Consider the following 13,456-nt stretch of genomic DNA (forward strand, 5'->3'; position numbering starts at 1 on the left):
GGGGGGGGTTTAAATAAAGATGACCCTCGGGCTTCGGAAACCCATGGGAAAAAGAGGCTAGGTGGCAAATGGTAAAACCAAGGTTGGGCATTGCTGGACAAGTTTTATTCAAGGAGAACTGTCAAGGGGTTCCCATTATAACCCAACCGCGTAAGGAACGCAAAAGCCGGGAACATAACACCGATATGACGGAAACAAGGGCGGCAAGTGTGGAACAAAACACTAGGCAAAAGGCCGAGCCTTCCACCCTTTACCAAGTATATAGATGCATTAAGATAACAAGATAATATAGTGATATCCCAATAAATAAACAATTTTCCAACAAGGAACGATCTCCAAATCTTCACCTGCATCTAGCAACGCTATAAGAGGGGCTGAGCAAAGCGGTAACATAGCCAATCAATGGTTTGCTAGGACATGGTGGGTTAGAGGTTTGACATGGCAATTTGGGAGGCATTATAAGCAAGTGGTAGGCATCGTAGCATAGGCATAGCAAAAGAGCAAGCATCTAGCAAGCAAAGATAGAAGTGATTTCGAGGGTATAATCATCTTACCTGCAAAGTTGTCAGAGTTGACTTGATCCTCGTAAGCAAACTCAACGGGCTCCTCGTTAGCGAACTCGTCTCCCGGCTCTACCCAAACAAGACAAACAAGCAAAAGGAACACAATCAACCACGTGCAAAGCTCAAACAACATGATGCGAACATGTTATGCTATGCGGGATGCGACATGTGATGCATATGCAAGATTTGACAAGGAATGATTGAACCTGGCCTCAACTTGGAAATCCAAGAGTTCCACTGGAAAGGTGAGGTGATTTCGGTTGAAGTCAATATAAAGAACACCGGAATCGGATGCACGGTTTGGAAATGGCAAGCAAAACAAATATGGCAACGGTCTGCGATAAATAGCAAGTAGCCATCTAAATGCATCAAGTTAAACACGCTACAGCACTCAAACATGACAACAAAATACCTTGCAGGGATCCACTCATGATGATTGACAAAAGATGAACACTGAGCTACGGCTAATTCATCCATTAACAAGTTCAAACAAGCATGGCAAAAATGCAAACGATAACACATTTCAGACTTAGTGAAATTAACACAAGTCTGGAATTTAACATCAGGTAGCACACTTTGGAGCAAGAAAACTATGTGCTACAGGAACCTAACATGGCAAATCAAGGCATGACATGAAGCTACTCTAAGCACTTAACAAAAGTCCCTTAGTGACCTTGAGCCAAAAGTGATCAGAAAATACAATTGCAAGCATGCGAACATGGCAAAAACATAATCAGATCTCAGACTTTGTGAAAAACTGGAGCATGCAAAACAGTTAGCGAGTAGGCATGTTTACGAGCTCGATGCACTCACTACAGAGCAAGGCATGACAAACTAAGCATACACTCATCAAGAATATATATTATAGAAGCTAGACATGGCAAGAACAACAACATAACATGCACGGATCGCTAGCAACATCCTCGGCAAAATCTCTAGCAAGTCAACAATCTGCCAGGATTCATGAAATAGCAAAAGTAGAGCTCGATTGACTCAAGCTAGGTTGCTCCATAATTGCAAACAAGGACAAGGATGGATAGAGAACCACAATATTAACAAATCATCCTTACTGATCTTCCTCAAAAGAGGCACGGATGACTAGGAAACAACATGAACATATGGCATATTGATAAAATCAGATCAAGGACTGAAATTCTAAGTCCCTGAAATCAGCATTAACGAATGCACCACTTTGCAAGCTTGTGCTAGTCACCACACATGTCACAAAAATACATGGGAAGCACCTCTGTAAAGATGGCATGGCATATAACAAAACACATGTAGAACTCACGAGCATATCATGCACACATTAATCATGGCAAAAATGACAAATAGCTATTTGATGCAGCTGATCTAACAATTATCTCAAATAGCTCTCTTCCAACAGCATTTCTGGCATCAAGATGAGCTCAAATGAAAATGATGCAATGAGATGAAATGATGTTCTCTCAGAGACGAACATTTTGGTATGCTACACGCGCAAAACGGAGCTACGGATGCGGAGTTACAGCATGATGAAGTATGCTAAAAAATATGCAAAACTGGGACAAAACAAGGTCAACCCTAGGGTTTACTGTAGCACCGGATCCAGATCCGATCCGGCGTGCATGTGGTTCGAGGTTCGCCGGCCGGAGTCCTGTTCACCGGGGAGGAGAGGGCTCGCCGGACTTGGCGTGGTCGCCGGAGGCCGGAGTTGATGGAGGCGGCGCGGCAAGTCGGCAGAGGCGGCGGTCGCCGGCGGAGGCGAACGGCGGCGGGCGACGGCCGGGAGGAGGCGCGGTGGCCGGGCGGCAGAGGCAGCGGTCGCCGATGTCGAGGCGCGCGAGGCGCACTGGGCAGCGGAGGGAGAGGGCCGCGGGGGCCGGCTCCGGGCCTGGCGGGCCTGCGCGGTCGGCGGCGATGTGGGCACCCGCGGGGGACACGTGTCAAGCGCCGGTCGTCCGGCAGAGCGGGCGGACGTGTCCGGCCGGCCGGTTTTCGTCCGGCGGCGCGAGGAGAGGGGGAGGACTAGGGTTTGACCGGATTTCGGGGAAGGGGTCTATATATAGGCATAGAGGGAGCTAGGAAGCTCCAAATGAGGTGCGGTTTTTGGCAACGCGATCGTGATCCAACGCTCTAGATGATGGAGAGGGTTTTGGTGGGTTTTGGGCCAAATTGGAAGGGTGTTGGGCTGCAACACACACGAGGCCTTCTCGGGCCCTCGGTTAACCGTTGGAGTATCAAACGAAATCCAAAAGGCACAAAACTTGATAGGTGGTCTACCGGTAGTAAACCAAGGCCGCAAGGCAAGTCTCGGTCCAATCCGGAAATGTTTAACCCCCACACAGGAAAAGAGGTAGAAATGACCACCGGAGGAGATAGGAGCGCCGGAATGCAAAATGGACAACGGGGAAAATGCTCAGATGCATGAGACGAACACGTATGCAAATGCAATGCACATGATGACATGATAAGAGATGCATGACAACGACAACAACACACGGAGACAAAAACCCGAATCCGAGGAAATAAAATAACAGCACCGGAAACGGCAAGAGTTGGAGTACATATAAGGTAAATTACATCCGGGTCGTCTACCTCAACCTTCGAAAAGCATCCGTTATACAAGTTATGGCAATACTCCTGAACTCCTGGCCCAGTACTGGGTGGCATCGAGGTTATCTCACCAACAACTGCATAAAAGAGATTTTTGATGTCGGTGAAACTAAACTCAGGTATATCAGAACTGCAACGATACAATTGTGAGGACAACACCTCGGAGCTCAACTCCCCGGGACACTGCCACAACCCCTAAATGACAGGAGGCACCAAGAACAATGTTCTCGTCACAAATCGATCGGAACGATTCCAAGATACCCGCGTGATCCTAAATTTTTTTTTAGTGAAATTTGAGAAGAGAAGAGTCAAAACTCTACGTTAGGATGCCTCACCAGAGCGATGAAGGGACTGGGGAGTAAAAATAATTCCTAAACTCTCCGATATATAATTCCTAATGACTCAAAACATTTTTATAGACTCAACTCGTCAGCTAATTCGATAAAAGCAGGGGGGCTCCTAAGGTCGGGGAAGGCTCTGATTACCAACTTGTAACGCCCTCGATGCGGCTATATCTCCTACGTGTTGACGCACGACTTAGAGGCATAACCGCATTGAAAGCAATGTTGCAAGTAAGGTAATCTTCACAACAAACCATGTAAATAGATAATAGGGGGAAAAGGTACATATTTGGCTTACACTCGCCACATCACACAAGTACATAAATAACATTACAATCATCCAATACACTCAAGGTCCGACTTTGGTACCAAAATAAAATATCAACCCCAACATGCGGCACGGTCTCCGATCGCTCCAACTGGGCACCACTACTGATCATCAGGGAAAGACACATAGTAACGGTGTGAGTCTTCATCGAACTCCCACTTGACCTCAAGCGCATCATCTAGAACGGAATCATCGGTCCCTGCATCTGGTTTGGAAGTAATCTGTGAGCCACAGGGACTCAGCAATCTCGCACCCTCGCGATCAAGGCTATTTAAGCTTATTGGTAAAGGCACGGTAATACGTGGAGCTGTAGCAAGCGACTAGCATATATGGCGGCTAACCTGTTCGCAAAAGAGAGCGAGAAGAGAAGGCAAGGCATGAACGAAGAACTATAGAACAACCTACGGCAAACATTACTCCAACACCGTGTTCACTTCTCGGACTCCGCCGAGAAGAGACCATCACGGTAACACACGCAGTTGATTCATTTGAATTAAGTTAAGGTTCATGTTATCTATAATCGGACATTAGCAAATTCCCATCTGCCCATAACCGCGGGCACGGCTTTCGAAAGTTGAAATCCCTGCAGGGGAGTCCCAACTTAGCCCATCACAAGCTCTCACGGTCAACAAAGAATAAACCTTCTCCCGAGACATTCCGATCAGACTCGGCATCCCGGTTCTACAAGACAACTTCGACAATGGTAAAACAAGTCCAGCAACACCGCCCGAATGTGCCGACAAATCCCGATAGGAGCTTCACATATCTCGTTCTCAGGTCACACTCAGATGAGCTCTCCATACAACTAAAACCAAACCTCAAGTTTCCCCGAGGGGGCGCTGCATAGGGCTCTAGTCTGGACCAACACTCAGAGGAGCACTGGCCCGGGGGGGTTTAAATAAAGATGACCCTCGAGTTTCGGAAACCCAAGGGAAAAAGAGGCTAGGTGGCAAATGGTAAAACCAAGGTTGGGCATTGCTGGGGAGCACTGGCCCAAGTTTTATTCAAGGAGAACTGTCAAGGGGTTCCCATTATAACCCAACCGCGTAAGGAACGCAAAATCCGGGAACATAATACCGATATGACGGAAACTAGGGCGGCAAGAGTGGAACAAAACACTAGGCAAAAGGCCGAGCCTTCCACCCTTTAACAAGTATATAGATGCATTAAGATAACAAGATAATATAGTGATATCCCAAAAAAAATAAACAATGTTCCAACAAGGAACGATCTCCAAATCTTCACTTGCATCTAGCAACGCTATAAAAGGGGCTGAGCAAAGCGGTAACATAGCCAATCAATGGTTTGCTAGGACATGGTGGGTTAGAGGTTTGACATGGCAATTTGGGAGGCATGATAAGCAAGTGGTAGGCATCGTAGCATAGGCATAGCAAAAGAGCGAGCATCTAGCAAGCAAAGATAGAAGTGATTTCGAGGGTATGATCATCTTGCCTGCAAAGTTGTCAGAGTTGACTTGATCCTCGTAAGCAAACTCAACGGGCTCCTCGTGAGCGAACTCGTCTCCCGGCTCTACCCAAACAAGACAAACAAGCAAAAGGAACACAATCAACCACGTGCAAAGCTCAAACAACATGATGCGAACATGGTATGCTATGCGGGATGCGATATGTGATGCATATGCAAGATTTGACAAGGAATGATTGAACCTGGCCTTAACCTGGAAATCCAAGAGTGCCACTGGAAAGGTGAGGTGATTTCGGTTGAAATCGATATAAAGAACACCGGAATCTGATGCACGGTTTGGAAATGGCAAGCAAAACAAATATGGCACCGGTCTGCGATAAACAGCAAGTAGCCATCTAAATGCATCAAGTTAAACATGCTACAACACTCAAACATGACAAAAAAATACATGGAAGGGATCCACTCATGATGCTTGACAAAAGATCAACACTGAGCTATGGCTAATTCATCCATTAACAAGTTCAAACAAGCATGGCAACAATGCAAATGATAACAGATTTCAGACTTAGTGAAATTAACACAAGTCTAGAATTTAACATCAGGTAGCACACTTTGGAGCATGAAAACTATATGCTACAGGAACTTAACATGGCAAAGCAAGACATGACATGAAGCTACTCTAAGCACTTAACAAAAGTCCCTTAGTGACCTTGAGCCAAAAGGGATCAGAAAATACAATTGCAAGCATGCGAACATGGCAAAAACATAATCAGATCTCAGACTTTGTGAAAAACTAGAGCATGCAAAACAGTTAGCGAGTAGGCATGTTTACGAGCTCGATGCACTCACTACAGAGCAAGGCATGACAAACTAAGCATACAACCATCAAGAATATATATTATAGAAGCTAGACATGGCAAGAACAATAACATAGCATGCACGGATCACTAGCAACATCCTCGGCAAAATCCCTAACAAGTCAACAATCTGCCAGGATTCACGAAATAGCAAAACTAGAGCACGATTGACTCAAGCTAGGGTGCTCCATAATTGCAAACAAGGACAGGGATGGATAGAGCACCACACTATTAACAAATCATCCTTACTGGTCATCCTCAAAAGAGGCACGGATGACTAGGAAACAACATGAACATATGACATATTGATAAAATCAGATCAAGGACTTTCTGAAATTCTAAGTCCCTGAAATCGGCATTAACGAATGCACCACTTTGCAAGCTTGTTCTAGTCACCACACATGTCACAAAAATACATGGAAAGCACCTTTGTAAAGATGGCATGGCATATAACAAAACACATGTAGAACTCACGAGCATATCATGCACACATTAATCATGGCAAAAATGACAAATACCTATTTGATGCAGCAGAGCTGACAATTATCTCAAATAGCTCTCTTCCAACAGCATTTCGGGCATCAAGATGAGCTCAAATGAAAATGATGCAATGAGATGAAATGATGTGCTCTCAGAGACAAACATTTTGATATGCTACACGTGCAAAACGGAGCTACGGATGCGGAGTTACGGCATGATGAAGTATGCTAAAAAATATGCACAAGTCGGACAAAACGAGGTCAACCTAGGGTTTACTGTAGCACCGGATCCAGATCCGATCCGGCATGCACGTGGTTCGAGGTTCGCCGGCCGGAGTCCTGTTCACCAGGGAGGAGAGGGCTCGCCGGACTTGGAGTGCTCGCCGGAGGCCGGAGTTCACGGAGGCGGCGCGGCAAGTCGGCAGAGGCGGCGATCGCCGGTGGAGGCAAACGGCGGCGGGCGACGGCCGGGAGGAGGCGCGGCGGCCGGGCGGCAGAGGCGGCGGTCACCGGCATCGAGGCGCGCGAGGCGCATCGGGCGGCGGAGGGAGAGGGCCGCGGGGGCCGGCTCCGGGCCTGGCGGGCCCGCACGGTCGGCGGTGATGTGGGCACCCGCGGGGGACACGTGTCAAGAGCCAGTTCGTCCGGCGGAGCGGGCGGAAGTGTCCGGCCGACCGGTTTTCGTCCGGCGGCGCGAGGAGAGGGAGAGGACTTGGGTTTGACCGGATTTCGGGGAAGGGATCTATATATATGCATAGAGGGAGCTAGGAAGCTCCAAATGAGGTGCGGTTTTCGGCCACGCGGTCGTGATCGAACGCTCTAGATGATGGAGAGGGTTTTGGTGGGTTTGGGCCAAATTGGAAGGGTGTTGGGCTGCAATACACATGAGGCCTTGTCGGTCCCTCGGTTAACCGTTGGAGTATCAAACGAAATCAAAAGGCATGAAACTTGACAGGTGGTCTACCAGTCGTAAACCAAGGCCGCAAGGCAAGTCTCGGTCCAATCCGGAAATGTTTAACCCCCACACACGAAAAGAGGTAGAAATGACCACCGGAGGAGATAGGAGCGCCGGAATGCAAAACGGACAACGGGGAAAATGCTCGGATGCATGAGACGAACACGTATGCAAATGCAATGCACATGATGACATGATAAGAGATGCATGACAACGACAACAACACACGGAGACAAAAACCCGAATCCGAGGAAATAAAATAACTTAGCGCCGGAAACGGCAAGTGTTGGAGTACATATAAGGTAAATTACATCCGGGTCATCTACCTCAACCTTCGAAAAGCATCAGTTATACAAAATACGGCAATACTCCTGAACTCCCGCCCCAGTACTGGGTGGCGTTGAGGTTATCTCACCAACAACTGCATAAAAGAGATTTTCGATGTCGGCGAAACTAAACTCAGGTATTCCAGAACTGCAACGATAAAATTGTGATGACAACACCTCGGAGCTCTACTCCCCGGACACTGCCACAACCCCTAAATGACAGGAGGCACCAAGAACAATGTTCTCGTCACAAATCAATCGAAACGATTCCAAGATACCCGCGTGATCCTAAATTTTTTTTTAGTGAAATTTGAGTAAAGAAGAGTCAAAACTCTCCGTCAGGATGCCTCACCAAAGCGATGAAGGGACTGGGGAGTAAAACGAATTCCTAAACTCTCTGATATATAATTCCTAATGACTCAAAACATTTTTATAGACTCAACTCATCAGCTAATTCGATCAAGCAGGGGGGCTCCTAAGGCCGGGGAAGGCTCTGATTACCAACTTGTAACGCCCTCGATGCGGCTATATCTCCTACGTGTCGAAGCACGACTTAGAGGCATAACCGCATTGAAAGCAATGTCACAAGTAAGGTAATCTTCACAACAACCCATGTAAATAGATGATAGGGGAAAAAGGTACATATTTGGCTTACACTCGCCATGTCACACAAGTACATAAATAACATTACAATCATCCAATACACTCAAGGTCCGACTACGGTACCAAAATAAAAGATCAACCCCAACATGCGACACGGTCCCGATCGCCCCAACTGGGCACCACTACTGATCATCAGGGAAAGACACAGAGTAACGGCGTGAGTCTTCGTCGAACTCGCACTTGAGCTCAAGCGCATCATCTAGAACGGAATCATCGGTCCCTGCATCTGGTTTGGAAGTAATCTGTGAGCCACAGGGACTCAGCAATCTCGCAACCTCGCAATCAAGACTATTTAAGCTTATTGGTAAAGGCAAGCTAATATGTGGAGCTGCAGCAAGCGACTAGCATATATGGTGGCTAACCTGTTCGCAAAAGAGAGCGAGAAGAGAAGGCAAGGCATGAAAGAAGAACTATAGAACAACCTACGGCAAATATTACTCCAACACCGTGTTCACTTCCTGGACTCCGCCGAGAAGAGACCATCACGGTAACACACACAGTTGATTCATTTTAATTAAGTTAAGGTTCATGTTATCTATAATCGGACATTAACAAATTCCCATCTGCCCATAACCGCGGGCACGGCTTTCGAAAGTTCAAATCCCTGCAGGGGAGTCCCAACTTAGCCCATCACAAGCTCTCACGGTCAACGAAGGATAAACCTTCTCCTGAGACATTCCGATCAGACTCGGCATCCCGATTCTACAAGACAACTTCGACAATGGTAAAACAAGTCCAGCAACACCGCCCGAATGTGCCGACAAATCATGATAGGAGCTGCACATATCTCGTTCTCAAGGCACACTCAGATGAGCTCTCCATACAACTAAAACCAAACCTCGAGTTTCCCGAGGGGGCGCTACACAGGGCTCTAGTCTGGACCAACACTCAGAGGAGCACTAGCCTGGGGGGGTTTAAATAAAGATGACCCTCGGGCTCCCGAAACCCAAGGGAAAAAGAGGCTAGGTGGCAAATGGTAAAACGAAGGTTGGAAATTGCTGGAGGAGTTTTATTCAAGGTGAACTTTCAAGGGGTTCCCATTATCACCCAACCGCGTCAGGAACGCAAAATCCGGGAACATAATACCGATACGACGGAAACTGGGGCGGCAAGAGTGGAACAAAACACTAGGAAAAAGGCCGAGCCTTCCACCCTTTACCAAGTATATAGATGCATTAAGATAACAAGATAATATAGTGATATCCCAATAAATAAATAATGTTCCAACAAGGAACGATCTCCAAATCTTCACCTGCAACTAGCAACACTATAAGAGGGGCTGAGCAAAGCGGTAACATAGCCAATCAACGGTTTGCTAGGACATGGTGGGTTAGACGTTTGACATCGCAATTTGGGAGGCATGATAAGCAAGTGGTAGGCATCGTAGCATAGGCATAGCAAAAGAGCGAGCATCTAGCAAGCAAAGATAGAAGTGATTTCGAGGGTATGATCATCTTGCCTGCAAAGTTGTCAGAGTTGACTTGATCCTCGTAAGCAAACTCAACGGGCTCCTCGTTAGCGAACTCGTCTCCTGGCTCTACCCAAACAAGACAAACAAGCAAAAGGAACACAATCAACCACGTGCAAAGCTCAAACAACATGATGCGAACATGGTATGCTATGCGGGATGCGATATGTGATGCATATGCAAGATTTGACAAGGAATGATTGAACCTGGACTCAACTTGGAAATCCAAGAGTGACAATGGAAAGGTGAGGTGATTTTGGTTGAAATCGATATAAAGAACACCGGAATCGGATGCACGGTTTGGAAATGGCAAGCAAAACAAATATGGCACCGGTCTGCGATAAACAGCAAGTAGCCATCTAAATGCATCAAGTTAAACATGCTACAACACTCAAACATGACAACAAAATACATGGAAGGGATCCACTCATGATGCTTGACAAAAGATGAACACTGAGCTACGGCTAATTCATCCATTAACAAGTTCAAACAAGCATCACAAAAATGCAAACGATAACAGATTTCAGACTTAGTGAAATTAACACAAGTCTAGAATTTAACATCAGGTAGCACACTTTGGAGCATGAAAACTATATGCTACGGGAACTTAACATGGCAAAGCAAGGCATGGCATGAAGCTACTCTAAGCACTTAACAAAAGTCCCTTAGTGACCTTGAGCCAAAAGGGATCAGAAAATACAATTGCAAGCATGCGAGCATGGTAAAAACATAATCAGATCTCAGACTTAGTGAAAAACTGGAGCATGCAAAACAGTTAGCGAGTAGGCATGTTTACGAGCTCGATGCACTCACTACAGAGCAAGGCATGACAAACTAAGCATACACCCATCAATAATACGTATTATAGAAGCTAGACATGGCAAGAACAACAACATAGCATGCACGGATCACTAGCAACATCCTCGGCAAAATCGCTAACAAGTCAATAATCTGCTAGGATTCACGAAATAGCAAAAGTAGAGCTCGATTGACTCAAGCTAGGGCGCTCCATAATTGCCAAAAAGGACAAGGATGGATAGAGCACCACAGTATTAACAAATCATCCTTACTGATCATCCTCAAAAGAGGCACGAATGACTAGGAAACAATATGAACATATGGCATATTGATAAAATCAGATCAAGGACTTTGTGAAATTCTAAGTCCCTGAAATCAGCATTAACGAATGCACCACTTTGCAAGCTTGTGCTAGTCACCACACATGTCACAAAAATACATGGAAAGCACTTCTGTAAAGATGGCATGGCATATAACAAAACTCATGTAGAACTCACGAGCATATCATGCACACATTAATCATGGCAAAAATGACAAATAGCTATTTGATGCAGCAGATCTGACAATTATCTCAAATAGCTCTCTTCCAACAGAATTTTCGGGCATCAAGATGAGCTCAAATGAAAATGATGCAATGATATGAAATGATGTACTCTCAAAGACGAACATTTTGATATGCTACACGTGCAAAACGGAGCTACGGATGTGGAGTTACGGCATGATGAAGTATGCTAAAAAAATATGCAAAACTAGGACAAAACGAGGTCAAGCCTAGGGTTTACTGTAGAACCGGATCCAGATCCGATCCGGCGTGCACGCGGTTTGAGGTTCGCCGGCCGGAGTCCTGTTCACCGGGGAGGAGAGGGCTCGCCGGACTTGGAGTGGTCGCCGGAGACCGGAGTTGACGGAGGCGGCGCGGCAAGTCGGCAGAGGCGGCGGTCGCCGGCGGAGGCGAACGGGGGCGGGCAACGGCCGGGAGGAGGCGCGGCGGGTGACGGCCGGGAGGAGGCGCGGCGGCCAGACGGTAGAGGAGGCGGTCCCCGGCGTCAAGGCGTGCGAGGCGCACCGGGCGGCGGAGGGAGAGGGCCGCGGGGGCCGGCTCCGGGCCTGGCGGACCCACGCGGTCGGCGGCGATGTGGGCACCCGCGGGGGACACGTGTCAAGCGCCGGTTCATCCGGCGGAGCGGGTGGACGTGTCCGGCCGGCCGGTTTTCTTCCGGCGGCGCGAGGAGAGGGAGAGGACTAGGGTTTGACCAGATTTCGGGGAAGGGATCTATATATAGGCATGGAAGGAGCTAGGAAGCTCCAAATGAGGTGCAGTTTTCGGCCACGTGATCGTGATCGAACGCTCTAGATGATGGAGAGGGTTTTGGTGGGTTTTGGGACAAATTGGAAGGGTGTTGGGCTGCAACACACATGAGGCCTTCTCAGTCCCTCGGTTAACCGTTGGAGTATCAAACGAAGTCCAATAGGCACGAAACTTGACAGGCGGTCTACCGGTAGTAAACCAAGGCCGCAAGGCAAGTCTCGGTCCAATCTGGAAATGTTTAACCCCCACACACGAAAAGAGGTAGAAATGACCATCGGAGGAGATAGGAGCGCCGGAATGCAAAACGGACAACTGGGAAAATGCTCGGATGCATGAGACGAACACGTATGCAAATGCAATGCACATGATGACATGATAAGAGATGCATGACAACGACAACGACACACGGAGACAAAAACCCAAATCCGAGGAAATAAAATAACTTAGCATCGGAAACGGCAAGAGTTGGAGTACATATAAGGAAAATTACATCCGGGGTGTTACAACAGTCAGTACCAAGATACAATTTGAACAACTCGGAAAAAAGGACGATTTTTCATTACCCAGGGGCAGTCTTGAAGGCTGGAAATTGGGTCTGTGATGAGTCGCCAGAAGAGCGAGACACCTCCTGAAAACATAAAATAAAGTTAAAGTAATGCAAGGGAAAGGATCCATTAAACAGAGTTAAAGACAAAAGAAGTAAACCTCATTCCGGCGCTTTTGAGGAGTTTGTTGAAGAATAACAGGTGGTTCGTCTTCGGTTCGGGCTTAACGGCGGCTCTCATGTTTTTGCTTTTTCAAAAGAAAGTGAGGGTCGAGATAAGCCAAAGGGTGGGAAAACCTTACTTTCCGGGTTACGACTCGAAGTTTCTGTCTTGGCAAATGTGCTGAGTCGGAGGAAATAGTTACCTCTTCTTCCATGGCCTGACTGGCCCCAGTGTCGTCCTGGTAATGCTCAGTGTTAATAAGATTATTAAAAAGTTGGCCAAGGGGGTCAAGGCCTACCTCCGACTCAGAAGTTTCGTCGAGTTTCATCATGTCTTCAACATTGCTCTTCTTCTTCTTTTTGGACCTCCGGGTCGTTTTCTTGGCGGTTATGGCAGCGACTCTTGCTTTCTTGGCGGCTTCGTGGTCATATTTCACCTTCCAGAAGTCAGATTTGGCCTGCAAACAGGTAAAAACAAAATGAAAGGTTAGGCAAGTGTTAAATAATATGGCTGAGAAAAATACAAAGGAGAAAGGTGAGAGTCTCCTTACTTCTGGCACCGGATTAAGCTTGCAGAAAGGGTTTAACCCGACGATACTGCAGTCTTCGTACTTTCCGTTCACCAGAAGAGTTGACATTGAAA

Source organism: Triticum dicoccoides, chromosome 1A (assembly GCF_002162155.2).
Source record: "Triticum dicoccoides isolate Atlit2015 ecotype Zavitan chromosome 1A, WEW_v2.0, whole genome shotgun sequence".
Taxonomy (NCBI): Eukaryota; Viridiplantae; Streptophyta; class Magnoliopsida; order Poales; family Poaceae; genus Triticum; species Triticum dicoccoides.